This window comes from Ctenocephalides felis, unplaced genomic scaffold, assembly GCF_003426905.1.
Source record: "Ctenocephalides felis isolate EL2017-DRISC unplaced genomic scaffold, ASM342690v1 CF-g0.4_SCAFFOLD_01170, whole genome shotgun sequence".
Taxonomy (NCBI): Eukaryota; Metazoa; Arthropoda; class Insecta; order Siphonaptera; family Pulicidae; genus Ctenocephalides; species Ctenocephalides felis.
In genome coordinates, this window is record NW_020537324.1 from 27,461,047 (window position 1) to 27,477,508 (window position 16,462).

Below are 16,462 nucleotides of genomic sequence, written 5' to 3' on the forward strand. Positions count from 1 at the left end.
GATGCAGATGAGCTGTTATTTTATTAAATAGTGCGTTTCATTAATTCTCCCCAATTGCTTAAACTTATAGGGCTTGAGATTTCATTGTAGTATCTTCAAATAGAAAATTTCTAATTTGGACCTGTTGAAATGTGTATGATAAAATATACAAAAGATATTTCATGAAATATAAATCAAAATAAATAATTAATGATATATCATAATTTTTATTGGTCATATATAAATTTATACTATAATTATAAACATCAGTACATAATCATAAAATAATTTATATCTTATTTGTTATTATTAATAATCCTAAATACTATCCTAAATATATTTGTAAAAATAGTATACATCAAGCTGTCATAGTAACAATAATTAGCATTCAAAATATTTTAATATTAAACAATATACTTTAAACCTTAAATACAAGTAAAATATTTATTTTCATTTATGCTATGCTGAATGAATCGTACTGCTCTATGGATATCTATAGTTAAACAATCTACAAAAATTTACATCAGAAAATATTAAATATTTATTACAATTCCAACAAAATAATTTGCCGTATACTTTTATATAAGAACCTATGCTATTAATAGGTACTATTTTACCTATTAATAGGTGAATAAAAATTTAATTAGTGATATTTGAAAAAATATATGTATATTTTCAATCAAGGCACCATTATGGCAAGGCTAGAGGTGTGTATCGTTCGAATTCTGAAAATTAAAATGTTTAAAAATACTTAAAGCTATACAATTTGATTATTCAAATAGTTAGTCAGTTGAACAAAAAAAAAGGCTAAAAACCTATTTTTTCATTAATGATTCCTGCTAATGATTCAGATGCATCCAGTCCGGCTTTGTTTTTCTTCATCTGAAAGTATTTTATTGACAATAGTAGTAAATTATATGTTAAGATTAAGATTATTTTCAATATGAGAACAAGAATAAAATCATTTTAAAAATTTGTTGATAATTCAAGTAGACGATTATCATTCATATATTAGTCTATTATATTAAATAATTAGTATAGGTAAAAATGCTTTTAATGGAAAAAAACATGTTGCAGTTAGTGCTTTTAGTATTGTTAGTACAAACTCACAGGCATATGAGTAGATCGTTCACCTGGCACTTTTTCATTCATTGGACATACTAATTCTCCAAGATCATCTAACGTGGGGCTTTTATGGCGTTTTAAAGAGAACTGTGATTTCTTGGGAACCTTCAAGAATAATATTTTAGTTTACAATATGTACATTTTATTTATTAATATCATTTACAAACCTTCACTTTAGCTGTTAGGGTGAGTGGAACAAAGCCAAGAGTAGACTCGGCCTCACGTTTGCCTTGCATAATATCTCGACCAAGTAATTCCTTGAAATGCGTGGCCAAATGCCTTCTTAATAAAGTTTTGTTAGCAGGAATACTCAATAAATCAGCTAGCAAGTCGCTTGAAAATCGAGGTTCATGCACCAGCATAGCTCCGTGTACACCTTAATTAAAGTAAAAAATAAAAATAAAATCAAATGCTTGTTCGTATAAATTCTGGAATCATAACTAGCCTCATATATCCATTTATTTCATGTAAATCTAATAAGCCAAGTGAGTAGGATGCCGAAGCAATTCTATTGCCTTAAAATGTTAAGCAAGATGTTTATAAAAGATACTGAGCACATGTTTATAAGAATAAGAATATACTGAATCACCCACAAAATTTCTGACCCTAACTAAAAATAATTTAGAATTAGAAAAAAATAGTTATATTAATGCATACTTTGACTATATTATTGCTTTTGCCAAGTTAGTTGGTATACTTTGCAATTAGAAAAAGTTTCGGAGGTAAGGTTTAAATAATAACAATGCTATACATAGATAAAACGGAATAAGCTAAAACTGCCACTTTGAATATTTAAATTGCAAATATCAATTATATGAAGTTATATGAATATTATAATTCATATATCCATAAGAATATTTTTTTTACGAAATTCTGAGAACTGCTCCTATAAAAATGTATACTCGAAGTACGTATCAGATTCAAATTGAAAACTTATAAGATGTTTTTGTTGAAGGGTGTTTTTTGATTATAAGTGCGTATAATTATTATGTTCCCAAAGAAGAAGTTCTCCAGAAAATCCTATTCGCTAATTTTATGTTTTCTCGGCGTTTTAAGTCATTCTGAATAGGTCGACTTTTGCAAAAAGTTCATGTGTGTATATATAGGCCTTAATTTAACCTTTTGTCGATTATTTCTCAAAAAACGTGCACCGTGCATTCAAATATTTCAAAAAATTTGTGACCAGCCGCGCCGTTTTCATAAAATTAGCAGAATAATGCAAAAATTTTCGTTCATGTTTCAGCCAAAAAAACTGAACCAATTTTGAAAGTTCAAAAACTGTTAGCAAGCTATCATTTGGGAGTCGAGCTGATTACTTATTGGTAAAGATGGGGTAGGCCGTATCTTCGTAATTAATTGTTGAACTTTTTTTTAGCGGTTTTTGCAAAATTTTGTATAATGATAAAGTTTATGATTTTAACGTTTATTCTAAAGTATTATAGGCCAAAATATTAACAATAAAGTGGTTTGATTATAAAAATTCTTCAAAGTTTGGAATAATGGACCCTGTTAAAATGTTAAAACTCGATCGCCTCTATTCTAAATTTCAATTCTTATTATTAAGTCTATATACATAACGGGAAGTATTTGCAACTTGCCTTAAGGCAAATTTTCACCTAGATTTTATATAATCTGAAGAAATTGTACCATATTTATTAAACTTTGTTTCATTAATGTAAACAATATTATATTAAGAGAGTATAATGATATTCCTAAAATAGGTGTATACAATATAAATCTTTATGTAAAAATCAATGTCAAATTAAATTTTTTTTGTTCATTTATGAGTTTATTACTACGATTTAACTTACACGATTTAAATTGCCATGTATAGACTTTATATCTCTTACTCATTGTCAGAAAAATTTAAAACATTTTATATGCAAACTTTTCACACAATTCATTTATTTCTTAATTTTTACTCCTTTTCGGTCAATATTAGTATTTTTTTTAGTTTGTTTTTAATATTAATATGAAATAGGAAAAAAATAGATACCTGTATTTTTGAGATTAGTAGCATATTCAGACAAATCAATATGTTGCAACCATTCCATAATACGGTGCACACTCCATCGAGCGATATGATCGGATGTAATAGGCAACCGGATCGCTCTCTTTGGAATGCTTTATCATGGTATCCATATTCCATGCATGCTCACGTAAAACCTGCAATCATAAAACCATTGTCGATATTAAAAAATAAACTTTTTGTCAGATTCGAATAAATGTATTATTCTAGAACATTGCATTTCATTAGCTAATAATTTTATAAACTTGAATTTAATACGTACTAACGTAATAATACGAAATAATAATGTACAAACTTAAATACTACACAAAACGTTTACTTACAAGTAATCTAAGTCTCGAGCTATAAATTATTTTGAATAAATATAGAAGGAACACCTGCGTAATATGTATACAGAGTTATTTTCTAAAATCATGTATGATTAATTCAAACTTTAATTTTATCTTTATAGTTAAACCACTTATTAGAGTCCTCTAATATTTCATTTTCATTTGGAAAGTTAATAATATAGTTAATCATGGTTGAAATAGATTATTTTTATAAAAGTTTCAAAAGGTATTATTTATATATGTAGTTTAACTATTGACTATGAAAATTTATTAGTTATTTAAAATTTAATTAAAATATTTCTCGTCTTTAAATAACTTTCTATAAATTGTAATTGTAATATTCCACCTGAATTCCTCTTCGCAAACTAGTAACATGCAGCAGATTGGAAATGTGAAGCGCTGCTATGTCATCCATATTGAGACGATGCAAAAGTCGACCATCGATTTGAGCTTGCATAAATATATCCTTATACTGAGTTAATCCTGCGTCGTCCAACCACCGTAAAACCTAAATATATTTATAAACATTATGGGAATATATATTACTTAACATCAATAAAACTAAAATAGTTACTGTAGAAGTATTCCATTTTCCAGCATTCTTCAAATGTTCATCATCACTCGTACCTCGCAAATCACTCAAAGCTAAAACTATTTTCTTGCGATGAAGATGACTTTTTATTGTAAATGCTTTTTCTAAATCAGCTACAAATAAAAATAAATTTTAGCTATTAAGCATTATTATCATTTACAAAATTTTAATTTATATGATTAGCTTACTGGGTGTAGCATCAAGAAGTTTGGATCCATTTGTAATAATTTGTTTAGCTGCCTCATTTTCTATAAAATCGATCCCTAAATCACTCCGCATCCAAGATAATACTCGTTCTCTTTCCCATTCTTTGAAAGGTATGTTATAGCATGGTCTTTGAAAGTAAAATTAATGTATCATTTATTAATTGATTTATTGACTATTATTAGGATCATTAATTTCATTTCAATCATAATACTATATATTATAATATATATGGCGTACATTATCAATTACAAATGTATTGGTAATTTATACTTTGAATAAAAAGGTTACATAATTAATTTCCTCATTATATTTCAGACCATCCAAGTCGGCCGCCAGTGTGGCTCTCATGCCACCTCTGAGAAGTTACCCTTTTTAATTCATTACTTTGTCTATCATATCCTTACTATTAGTTCTTTCCACTTATGTATTTCCATGTAAATTGTAATCACTACGCTGTGCGTTAATGTTGGTAGAATATGTTACCAAGTAGTCGGCTACCCTTATCTTCTTATCTGGTGAACCGCTATGGTTCCACTTGATGAACGTTTCATTTCCCAAAATAGCAATAATCCTTTGTTATGCTGGTTGCTAATGGGATGGTAAATCGATTGCGGAGATTTTGGCTGGTTATTGGAGTTCTTATTGTTTTCTTGTAAATCTAGGTCTTGGGCAATGATTTGATCTGCTTCAGCTGAAAAATGGATATTCAGTATGAGCTAAAATTTTAATAATTCGGCTATAATAATTTGTGCCATGCTGAATAGAAAAGAAATGCAGGAGAAATATTGAAATAAGTATAATCGAAATGTTATTTGCATGCATTAATTAGATAGTTGAAAAATTAAATTGTGTGGCAAGGTCTTTTTATAAAAGTTAGCAAGTGTCGCATTCAATAAATTTATGTATGAATATAGATTAAAGTAATGAGTTTTATTTTGGATAGGGTTTTGATCTGTATTTTAAAACAAGTTGGTTTCAAATGGGCACAACTGAATTTGAATGGCTGAAAATCATTAAATCTTTAAACTTTGCATCAATGATAGTGAATATCATCTATATCTTCGCAGCTATCACCGATATGTGCAATCTAACACATTAGATGCTATTATTGTATATTCAGTTACACCGATGATATAATTTTTGTAAGACTTTTTCTATAACTTGCGACTATACAAATTAATAATTTTGCAGTACTTAACACTAGAAACAGCAAGTTTATATTAGTTTATATTAGCATAAAACTATACTTTGCATAAAATCAATTATTAAAGAAATGAAGAGATATAAGCAAAATATTTCATATTGACATATCTTTAACAGCCATCCCTCTATAAATGAAAAAGAATAAAAATTGAAAAGTCAGGCCAAGATGCAAATATTAACATTTTAGCAAGCCTAGAACAAAACTCTGGCATTGGGGCCTCGCTCTTAACCTAAATTGGGAACAGAAAACCCGCGTATTGTCTGGACAAGTGGTCGTGGTTTACCGAAGTTCACTGCTCTTCTTTGCGAACTGCAGCCGTTCGTCACCAGGTTTGCGTTGTCATCGGGACTATTTTGACGCTGGTTATTCATATTTGAATTGAAATGCCGTGGTAAACTTCCGTGTGTTGTTATATTGCGGTATGGAATCGATGATGGCTGTAAAAATTAATTCATATAATAAATAATAATGTAATATACTGTAAGTTCATCACAAATACAAATCTGTAACATATTTACCACTTCGATGCTGTTCAACTTAGCTATTAGGTACTGTGTACTTAATATAATTAAAGTTGAAATCATTAATTTGATAAGTATCATTTAAAATATTTGAATCATCGATATCTTGTAGATAAATAGCATAGGAGTTATTGCATAAAAAAACATGTTTAAGTAGCTTCTAAAGTTCAAGATTATTATAAATTAATCTATCTAATGTATGATATCGCTTACAAAATAAGTTTGAACCGATTTACCTAACTGAGAATAGTTAAAGAACCAAAAAAGCATCACTAATTTTGATTGGGTTGTTCAAAAACTCAACAATAAAAAATATTGTTGAAATACTAAAATCGTTCACTCTCACATATTAAGAAACAAATCCTTCATTTTCTCTTCAACTAATCTAGATATCAATTATTTAAGTAATAAGTTCTATTTACTTGTATTGAATTTAAGTTTAAAGGAGATAAATTAGCCGGACTTCCTGAGGGCGTAGATGTTCTAGGAGCGGCAGGTGGTTTTCCTGCTTCTATATTCTGTTGATATGATTGATAATTATCTGAATTGAATGATATTTGCTGTTGTAATCGCCGTAACTCCATATTATCACGTTCTAAAGATGCCTGGTGCAGCTTCAACTCGCTCAAAGCCGATAGAAGTTCTAATTTCTGCGTTTCTAATGATGATCTGGATAACATTTCCTGAAAAAATTAAGTCGATTAAATTAAGTACAAATTATATTACTTGTATATGTATATAGTATAGTGATTACTCAGTATTTTTTTTGATTAGCTTTATTTTTATTCATCTTTAATTTTGCCTTTATAATTAATCGCTGATCTGACGATTTTTACTCTATGTTGATAACAAGGGCAAATAAAATTGTTTACCATAGGACTAGTATTGTAATTTGTCTTATATTTATTAATTGACTCAATGGAATCTATGCATTTTTCTATATCCGTCTTACAATCTTTGATGTAACTATGTAATAATTTCAAACACATACCCTTTGTAAGGATTCCTCGGCACTTTGAAGTAATTTTTGTTTATCCTGCAAGGCACGTTCAAGCCCAGCAGCTCTTTCACTTTGCATCGTTACTTGCTCCGTTAAGGAACAAACTTGAAGGCGGAGCTGCTCTTTATCTGCTTCTAATCTGCGAATTCGTTCCTCCGCAGGACCAGAACGCTTGATAAAATAGAAGTAAATCTTTTTGAATGACAACCTTTTGCAGAACTTATTAATTCAAAACAAACAATCTAGAAAATCTTGATTCGATAAACTGTACACAGTTTTACATTTTCGCATCATAAACGATACACCAGAAATTATTAAGAGAAATCATAAATTATTGTAATAAATAATATTTATTATATATATATATATATATATATATATATATATATAATAATTTCAGTTGTTGAAAGGTAGCCAGATAAAAACAAAACGTTTTTCAACCGACAGATAATAGAAGGATAAGTAAAGTTAGATTTGTAAAAAAAAAACTAAAATGGATGAAGATATCCTTGTGGACTACCTGATAACAAGGATAGTAAGGATAGGCCCAGCGTTCGCAACAGTGGATCATGGATGGAGTCCCATGATGTGAATTTCTACCACAATCTCCACAATGCGAATGGGATAAAGACTGCTGTTCCTCGCATCTCGCACAACTGACAAAGACCATTATTTAGTTTAATTTCATCACTTTTTCCACATTATGTATTTTGGGTTATTTAGAAGAAATCGCATTTTCCAAAAGAGTAACATTCTATGAATGTAAAAATCGTTATCATGCAAATTTGTTATACATAGAGGAAGTACGGACAAAATGAAGAATTATTTAATGATATAATAATCAGTCTCAAATTATCCATTTTTCCTTAGCTTTCTATTTTAGTAATCTTAGATTTATTGACTCTCAATATCATAGCTGGTTAGTTCTAAAGAAGTAGAAACTATAATATCATATTAATTAAGAAATGCAACAAGTCCATATAGACAAAATGACATATAAGGTATTAATCCTATACCTCCATGGATGGACGTACTGAGATAAATAAAACGTTTGGTCCTCTTTGGACTCAAATAATTTAAGGTTCATAATTTGGACAAATTATGAGCCTTAAAGAATACAAATGACATATCGTAACCAATCTTAATTAGACTCAGAATAGGCAAAGAGGGTTTTGCAACAAATGGAAGTCTCTTCTTCTACCGGTAAATCTCTTGGTCCTTTTTTAGAAGTAATTAAAGTACAAGTTAAAAGTCAATCACGATCGACAGTTTTCAATTTTCTTGGCCTCGAATAATCTAATTTGTAGTGCGTGCAAAACAGCGCTATGTCATTTTGCCATTAGGTAATCATAATTCCATCAAACACCTGATTATTTCAATGAACTGATCATAAGCACTAGTACTAGCACAAGTTCATTGATTCTAATAGAAATAATTACAAATAACAAAGTGCCAAAAAAGAATAAGAAAACCACCCTCAAAATAAACTTGAAAGCGAGATAAACATTTGAACTGACTACTACGACAAGACTGTGACAATGACACTCAACATCTGATAGGATTGCGATTATGTATTTCAAAGTTATACAGTCACCAATTTTTAATAAAGCCACTGTGAAATTTCGTCCATAAATGTCATTTCATCCGTATATCCCCTATTATTAATGTTTTATTAATCAAAACTTCTTAATCGAACGTATTAGTAAAATAGATTAGTTACACCAAATACAATAATTCTCGAATAAAAATATTGTTAATTAACTCAAATTAGGTTTTATATGTCGTTTGTTTCTAATGAACATTCTACTCGTATATTTGTTGTATTACTTAAAGAAACTTCTTAAAGAAACGTATTAGTATAATAGGTTAGTTACACCAAATATAATACAGTTGCGGAAACGTTACTAAAACTAGCAAATTTAAAAATAAGACCACTGTGTCATTTCGTCCATAAATGTCATTTTTCCCGTATTTCACCTATTATTAATGTTTCATCAATCAAAACTTCTCAATCGAACGTATTAGTATATTAGGTTAGTTACTCCAAATACAATGATTCTCGAATAAAAATATTGTTAATTAATTCGTCTAATAATTTAGGTTTCATAAGTCATTTGTTTCTAATAGAAATTTTACTTCTATATTTGTAGTATTGGACTATATGTGAAAAGTTAATCTTAATTAAACGTATTAGTATAATAGGTTAGTTACACCAAATGCAATAATTCTCGAATAAAAATATTGTTAATTAATTCGTCTAATAAATTTGGTTTCATAAGACGTTTATTTCAAATGTGCAATCTACTCGTATATATGTAATATTGAAAAACACCTGAAAACATCTTAAAACATCTTTCACTACATGTGAAAAGTAAAAATTACATAAAAGTTCATGTAATAAATTATTTGATGTTCCTTGAAAAGTTACACTATGCGTGATATCAATTAAAGAAACCCGAGACGTCGGTCTTTCATTAAACAAGGCAGGCTATGCAGGCAATCGCTTATCGACAGGAAACGCGCATCTCGAGATCGGTAACAGATATAAGATTAATTATAACCGAGGGGAAATAAATTGGTCTGCAGCAAGTACTGTTATATAAATTAAATTTTGTTCACTTTACTTCTTTTCGTAATTATTATCTAAGTTACTAGAAAAAAATTGCCTAAATTACACAGGTTTACAAAAAAAAATAGAAGTCTGTATTGGGTGTGCAGCGTAGGTTTTTTCAATGAACTGTTTACAGCTGAACACGAATCTAAACGAATCTAAATTGAGGGTTAAATGGCAAAAAATCGAAAAAAATTAAAAGAACGACAAAAACTCCGATCTATTCATTATTCTGCAAGATAATTAAAATCTTATAATTTTTGTCATTTTCTGGCCCTTTTTTACCATTTGATATTCACTTAACTAATCTTTTAATTTTTTTTGTAGATAACAGCAAAGGTAATCGCAAGTATGTTTGCAGATTACCCAGAGGCAATGGGGTGTAAATATGTTTGCAAATTACTGCGGAATTATACAAAAAAACTAAATATTTTATTTAATCGAAACTCGAGTTTCGATCAATAGTCAATCAAGGTAAAAAATCCAAGAAACAACATAAGTTATAAGATTTTGATTATAATGTAGAAGAATTACTAAATCGAAAATTTTGTCGATTTTTTTTTTATTTTTTTTTATTTTTTGCTATTAGACCCCGAGTTTTGACTTTAGAAGCGTATTCAGCGGTAAAAACTACATTAGTACTACTTTTTTTGTGAAGCTGTGTTATTAACACAGCAATTTTCTTAAAAATTATATAGAGCAAAATAATAATATATTAAAAAAAAAAATTTTTAGAAATGTTTATTGTTTGTTTCATTAAAAATTTAAATTTGTAAATAAACAGACAACTTTTTTGTGAAGCTGTGTTATTAACACTGCAGTTTTCTTAAAAATTATATAGAGCAAAATAATAATATATTAAAAATTTTACAACCGCATTCAAACTTTTAATATTACAAATTCGGTTGCATTTCTTTTTACCATCTATGGACCTGTGTAACTTTCAGGTCACATTCCAAATTTTTCAATATTTCATCAGATAATTATGACATTTTTTTATGAGATGGCGCATAAATCTTAATTTTATAACGTTTCCCAGATAGCCAATATCAATATTTTTTGTTAGACATTTCTTACACAGAAGTGCGAGCATTATTGGCCGATGTGATATAGGTGTGATTACGTGAAAGTCACATAATTCATTGATTCAAAAAAAAAAATGGTATAAAATTTTTTTTTTGCTTTTCATTTGCTTATAATTACTGATTTTTTGATTCCCTATTGTTTGGATATGCAACAAAAATTCGAGCTATAGAGGTTGATTTTTTTTGTCGACTTTATTGAAACCAGGGATGAGTTTTTAGCAAACATTCTTTGCCCTGACCTGCATCTAGGAGGCAAAATTCGCATTAGAGCTTCTTCGCAACAAGATTGGCCGTCGCAATGAGGAAGACTTGGAGGCGGAGGAATCGTCAATTCGTGCATTGCGGACCTGCCTCCGCACCTGCTCCACACAAATATAGTAGATATAATAATAATATCTATGGAAGTGTCAGCACTTGCTCAACTAGTAATAGTGGTTAGTAATACTCTTTTACATGGCGGTTCTCAATGTCTTTTTATCGATAAATATAAGTTTTGCTAGAGTTCAGATTTAGACATTAATAACATTTTTCCATCGTTATGTTAAGAATGAATATCAGAGAAGAGCTAAAAACTATTTTATTTATTGGGATAATTTAACGAGATTTACTATGCAATGTGTTTGGTTGTAAAGGTTGGACACAATTCAGAACAATATAATAAAAACTAATATATTGATGATTATGTGAAATAAACGGTTATATAAATCACCTACTTATTAGCATCACGCTGCCATGAAAGGCACATTAGTCCAGTCATTATAGTAAGTTCACCTCGGAATTCAAGATACCCAGCTGTAAGTCTGCAAGTCTGTAAATACTAGACCCTAAAGTTGTCTCAAAACCTATGGTATTGACACCTTACAGACTTACAGCTGGGTAACTCGAATTCCGAGATTCTTACCTAATTTAAGCTTAAATGACTGGACTAGATGTATTAAAAAATAAGAATTGATCTTAATTAACATTTTTAGATGTATGATAACACCAGTGCGTTCAAAAAATGTTTGTGGTAATTTTAATGCAAAGAAACTTCAGTTTAGCGCATTTTTAGTAATTTTTGCAACTAAGTATTAGTGGATCATAAATATTAGTTCAGTCATTTAAGCTTAAATTAGGTAAGAATCCCGAAATTCGAAATACCCATCTGTAAGTCTGTAAATACTTGTATATTGACACCTTAAACTTGTCTCAAAACCTACATATAATTAGTGTTGGAAGTATCGAGGCAAAAGATCGATATTGAGTACTTTAAAAAGTATCTAATCAAAATATCGATGCCAAAAAAATATCGTGGCGAAAGTATCGATAGTACTCAATATCGAATTTTGAGTACTTTTCATAAAAATCAAACATAAATGCAAGAAAGATCTAAAACTCATTAAATATCATATCACAATATTAGAATGAATTCTGTTGCTTGTATCTGATGTGTTAAATCAGAATCATTTTCAATATTGTAAAATTTTATTAGTAATTTTTCAATACTAATTTCAAATTCTATAATTTTTCAAAAAAAAAAAGACAAGTTATAATAGTTGACTATTTTTGATTAAAACAATATAATAGTCTAATACTATATTCAAAAAGCAATATTTTTTAAGTATTTTTAAGTACAATAATATTTTTAATATTTTTAAGTAAAATAATATTTTATAATTGTTGAATATTTTTATATGAATAATTTTAGCGAGCATGCAACTTTAAAAAGCCGTTACATGTTTACATAAAAGTGCAATATGAAGCTCTTTGGAAAGCAATAAACATTCAGTTTAATGACGGTCAAGATATATTATCTTCGACACTTGTAGAGAAACATTCCTTCGGTGCGATGGGATTTAAAGTTTAAATGGTTCCGAGAAAAAATCCATATGTTTGCATGTTGATATTCAAAAATTTCAATACATGAGTATTTTGCGTAAAAAAGAATCGAAATATAATTATTTCAAATAATAATACTTATCCATTTCAGTATATTAGTATTTTGCGTAAAAAAGAATCGAAATATAATTATTTCAAATAATAATATTCATCCATTTCAATATATTATTATTTGAAGTAATCATACTTCGATTGTTCAATATGTTTTACTTTAAAAGGCCATTTCATCTTACATAAGAGTAATAAATGAACATCTTTATTTATTAGTGTGGTCATATTCAATTTGGGTTTTTCAGCAATAAATTCTGAGACTAAAGACACCCTTCGGGATCATTTTTGACACTTCTTTGAATAGTTGTAACCACCTATAGAGACTATTGCATTGCATTTCGCAAAATGAGTGGTGTTCCTAGTTGGTCGATGAGTGGTGTTCATAGATTACGCTGTCGATTCTTTTTGAGAACTATCGACGAAATGGCAAATAGATCGAGCTAAAAAATCGATACCAAAAGTACTCACTATCGACCGCAAAGTATCGATATTTACTCAGTACTCGATATTTCGTTCTAACACTACATATGATAGGGTGTCAATACTATATGTAGGTTTTGAGACAACTTTAGGGAGTCGATATACAAGTATTTACAGACTTACAGCTGAATATCTCGAATTCCGAGATGAACTTACTATAATGACTAGACTATAACATAAAAAATAAATCAGCATTGCAATTTCGTATAGTGGATCACCTGGCATCCATACTATTTTTAGCATAAAACTATATAAATATGTTAAATTAATGATATCACTACAGCCAAACGTCTTTCGTACACATAATATTGATATTTCAAATTAGAGATAAGTTGAAGTCGTTATTTACAATTGTAAAATAATAATACACCATCGTAGACATCCGCATTTAAAGCTTCATTAAGAAGCCATTGTTACTTAATCAAACAAACGATAAGAGGCACCTGCTTTCTCTAGAATTTGTCGAGTCGCTCCAATTGTCGCACCGCAGAGTGTGCGTCGAACGCGATTTTTGGTCGCGCAAAGCCCTGCTCGCTGGACGTCTTCGGTCTAAACTTCCACAACTGCGCGCAGTAGGTTCCTGGTTATGTTTTACCTGCTGCAAAGCATTCGAAGGCGAAGAACTGCCTGCTTTACGTAGATTTTGATGAGATTGAGTATTTGATTTGTGACTAGTTGAGTTTGGAGGAGGACTCGTCTCCGGTTGGGAGCAGATCCATGTGAAATCAGCATCGCTACATGTAGATGTGTCTGCGATGATTAGGAGCAGGGTCAGTAAACCATTTCATAGTATACGTTAAGAATATGCCAACTTTTTCGGAAAACGTATTCACCATCCTTGGTCCAGTCATTTAAGCTTAAATTAGGTAAGAATCTCGGAAGTCGATATACACAGCCGTAAGTCTGTAAATACTTATATATTGACACCCTAAATTTGTCTCAAAACCTACATCTAGTACGGTGTCAATACCATATGTAGGGTTTGAGACAACTTTAGGGTGTCAATATATAAGTATTTACAGACTTACAGCTGGGTATCTCGAATTCCGAGGTAAACTTACTATAGTGACTGGACTATCTGAAACCCAGAGTCTGGGTCCTAAATTTTTATTTTTATTTATAGAGCCAAAATGATTTATGATGAAGTTAACAAGCTTCATAAATTATACCGTTTTATAAACTGTCGTGAATTTGGAACTATACTTAAATCATCCGACGCTGTGACTGGAATATAGCTCAGTCAGTAGCATGCCCGCCAGGGATACTCGGTTCAAGTCACCAGTTCAACTTACAGAATAAACATTTGATTTATTGGATTGAAATTAAGTAGATTTTAGTAAAGAAAATTAAATAGTATTGGATTTATGAATGAAGAAAATTGTATAGTACAGGATATATAAAGATAGCATATGATATAATAAAGCTAGTAAATGTATAATAAATATAGTCAGTGCTGGATTTACAGTAAGGACAGCGCAGAAAATTTTCTGAGGCAGCAAAATTTGGAAAGTAAGAAAAAAATGTTCAGGAACCTTGAATACGCAACGCAAAGATATACAAAAAATTATTTTCGATTTTGTTGCGATTACTACATTTTTAATTTTAACTTTAAATAACATATCCTACAGGAATTTAAGAAGTTCGTCGAATGTGTTTATGAAGAAAGTCCTTAGTAAAAATTTATAATTATATTTGTTAGAACAAATATTTATTTATTTATTGTTTAAATATATAGCCCACAGATTTTTTCCAAGAAAGACTTAAAAATACAATAAAGTCCTATTAATATTAATATAAATATTTGGTTACATTATTATAGTATGTAATACGTAATATTTTTGCAATCATATAGTTATTTTAATTTTAGAAAATGAGACATAAAACTATTTAAGTGATGGGGCGACAGTTTTGTCAGTGCCCCAGGGTACCAAATCCGGTACTGGACATATAATATGATATAATAAAGACAGTTTAAAATTGTAGGTGTGGCTAAATGCTCTAAGTAGGCGAGGCTGGTAAAAATAAATTTAAAAAAAATCCGACCCTATTTTAAATATAAATAAAATATGAATTAAATACTGAAGCGGAAAGTAAAAGTGATAAGTTATGTAATGTTAACAATAGCGTTTATCTTTTTTCATAACATAATTATGAAGCGCAAGTATTTTTCAATCCCACACGTAACACCTTTAGCAGTAAGTATTATTATAGATAAGAATGTTTGTGTCATAAGATAACAATTTAGACAAGGACCTAATTTCACGCTAATTATTAAAAATTAGATTTTTTAGGTCGCATAGAAATGAAATAAAATAATTAAATAATTAAAGAAGCCAACGATAATATAATTTTCTAACTACATAGTACCGCAAATAGGATCAAAGCAATTTGTAAGTCAACAATACACAACAGTATCACCAGTGTTCACGCATTAATTAAGAGTTTTATTGGAACTAGCAATATATTATCACTTGTTCTCATTTATTTTAGCGATGACAATATTAATTTCTGTGCCCATTCGGTTTGAAAAATGATATTGTAACAATTCCCACAGAAATCTTCCATCTTTACGTAAAAAGCTCATTCTATGTAAAAACATAAAGCAGACAAAAGTCTCAAAGTCGAAATTTAAAATTATACCTCTTGCAATAAATAAAATTCGCTAAAATCGAAGATTAAATAACGTGTTTATTAATAATCAAACACTTTGATAAAAATAAGAGCACACTTAATCATATGCATTATTTAAGTGCGGTCTGGGCGTGTGTAAAATAAGTTGAAAGATTTTATCTGAATTGCAGCTTGAAAACTGACGAAGTGTATTTACACAATGATTTCATGGTATCTCGATAACATTTTTATTACTTAAAAGTCGGACACGAACCAAAAATAAAGAGGATGTTAAATACCATATGGCTTATATATGGACATTCCCCATTCGCATATGACTTAAATAAAGAGATCTACAATACGATATCTTTTTTAACATTATTGCAAAATTCCATAATCTCCTTTATATCATTATATATAAATACGGCGAATATGACCGTATTGATAAACTGATTGCATTCAGAGAGTCGATCTATAAAGATTAGAGACATGGACTCTAGACAAGACAGACGAAAATCATATATGTGCTGGAGAAATGAAGAGATAACAATATAGACCAATATGAAAACATTACGAACCTATAAAAGTACTAACAAAATGTTCTGCAAAAATTGAGGTAAGAAAGAACTCTACTGAACACGATTGTGATTGGTAAAAGCGTGTTTTCTGCATAAGGTCATCAAAGTAAAATAGTGAAACAAAAGTGAAAGGATGATCGGAAAGAAAACAACCGCACATACACGACTACTTACATGAGAAGA

At 29.4% G+C, this 16,462-nt stretch overlaps 1 pseudogene; it reads right to left on the reverse strand.

Moving 5' to 3' along the window:
* Positions 1-786: 786 nt before the first annotated feature.
* Positions 787-15,656, reverse strand: LOC113367012 (annotated as a pseudogene).
* Positions 15,657-16,462: the final 806 nt, after the last annotated feature.